Raw genomic sequence first — 2,602 nt, 5'->3', positions numbered from 1 at the left:
CCATAATAATATTTTCATAATTAATTAGTCTGTATTTTGACATATTTAAAATATTTTTTTATTCAATTGACTCATTTATGATTTGGTTCAACCAATTTCATGTAAAATTACCGTAATAATATTTCTATAATTAATTAGTCTATATTCTGCCATATTTAAAACATTTTTTTTATTTAATTGACTCATTTATGATTTGGTTCAACCAATTCTGTGTAATATTACCATAATAATATTTTTATAATTAATTAGACTATATTCTGCCATAATTAATTAGTATATATTTTGTCATATTTAAAATATTTTTTATTCAATTGACTTATTTATGATTTGGTTCAACCAATTCCGTGTAATATTACCATAATAATATTTTCATAATTAATTAGTCTATAATCTGTCATATTTAAAATATATTTTTTATTCAATTGACTCATTTATGAAATGTTTCAAACAATTCCATGTAATATTGCTATAATAATATTTTCATAATTAATTAGTTTATATTCTACCATATTCTTCTATAATTTCAATTACCATAATTATTTATTCTATAGTCTAATTATTTTTATTCAATTTACTCATTTAAAATTATCCGAAACTATATACTTAAAATTAGATTTCTAACTTATTTAAGTTTTGAAATTTCGGAGTAAATATGTAATCGTAAATATTGATTTTTTTTTAACCTCTTAAATTGGTGAGTGTAATATTACTATAATATTACCATCTTAAATTGGTTCAAAATATTCCGTGATTAATTACTCCAGGATTTTTATTATCATCATTAATTATTTCATAGTCTACCATAATTAAATAATTTGACTAATACAATGAGTTTGAGCGTGAAAATAGTAATTATCCCGTGCGATGCACAGACTATTATTAATTTAACAAATTTACCAATTAAATTTTTTACATCTTCTAAATTAGTAAAGAAAGTAATGATTGTGGAAACAGAAAAAATGTACTTAGTTCTTCAGCTCAGAATTAGTTTTATTAAAAATGTAAATAAAAATATATAATATAATATTTAGTATTTTTAAAAGTTTAATTATGTTATTATTATGTTGATTTTAAAGTTTATTGTTACTTGTATTATTATTTGAATTTGAAATAACTACTTTAATGATATAACTAACCTATTTAAATAAAATTTATAAATAAAATAAAAGGCAATATTTGTTGAAAATCTTCACAAAAAATTTATTCATTTGAAAAAGATTATTTATATAAGAACTATATTTATAAGAACTATATTTATTTTATATCTAATTTCTCATTTTTATATATGTGGGTCAAGTTAATTATAATTAAAGTTTAAATGAATATATACACAAATTATATTAAATATAAAACTTTACCAATAAATTTGAACACAATAAACTTTTTCCCTACTTCATTTTGCTTTATTATATATAGAGATAGAGATATAATAAAATATAAATGCACATAATAACTTCAAAAAATATGTATAAATACATCTACTCACACAATTAATGCATTCATACTTGCTATTCTTGTTTCTATCAAAATGCATTCACACTTTGGAGGGAAAATTTTATGGATATCATTTTGCTTTAATATATATAGAGATTCCTAATTAATCTTATTCCTAATTAATTCATAATATTGATATTACTAAATTTCCATTTTTTATTTGCTTACCCAAATAAGCTTTATTAAGTATTTGACCAATAAAATATAAAATATTTAATTAATTTGACTACATAAGTTTGGGCGGGAAAATGAAATAGGAGGATTTTACTTTTATATATACTAGTATTTGCACCCGTGCGATGCACGGAATGGATTTGTTAAGAATATATGAATTTATATATAATTATTTAAATTAGAACATCAAATATTATATAGTGCAATTAAAGATATGGTTTAGAGCGTTTATGTATTTTGATGATATCATTTCTTGAATTTGTGCAAATAATTGCTCAAATTAATAGCTAATGTCTAGATGTACGCATGCGGTGTTATAACTTTAAAGATTTTATTTATCATTGTTTAGTATTTTCATAAATTAGGCAAATGTGCTCGTACTCTAACAACTCAGTTATAGAAATGAATTTCTATCCTTATTCATTTGTATGGAAGATATTTTTTTTTTTTGTCTAGATATATAACAATTTTTTCATATTAAAAAAAAAACTTAATATCACCGATTATATTTACACATTATTGAAACATCTTTCTAGACGACTTTGGTAGTGGCAACACAATCTTGTTTATCTTCATCTAGAGCTAACACCTTCAATCCAACAGGACAGGTTATTTGGGTGAAAATATATAATGGTAGAATCTCAATTATTTATCATTTTATATTTTCAGTCAATTAGTCAATTAGAATATCAAATGCAGTGATATTTTTACATAATTTTCGTTCCATTTTTAATTGATGATGTAGATATTATTATTGAAATATTTCCGTTCTATTTTTAATTTACTTTTACTATTTTTTAAAATATACATTTACTATTGATAATGTAGAATATTATTATTGAAATATTTTCCTCCAATTTTTAATTTTCATTCCATTTTTAATTAAAATGCAATTATCTGACCATTTCTTCTTTTTTTTTTAGTCAATTATGGA

The sequence above is a fragment of the Ipomoea nil genome, unplaced genomic scaffold (assembly GCF_001879475.1).
Source record: "Ipomoea nil cultivar Tokyo-kokei standard unplaced genomic scaffold, Asagao_1.1 scaffold2792, whole genome shotgun sequence".
Taxonomy (NCBI): Eukaryota; Viridiplantae; Streptophyta; class Magnoliopsida; order Solanales; family Convolvulaceae; genus Ipomoea; species Ipomoea nil.
This window is presented reverse-complemented; position numbering follows the sequence as displayed.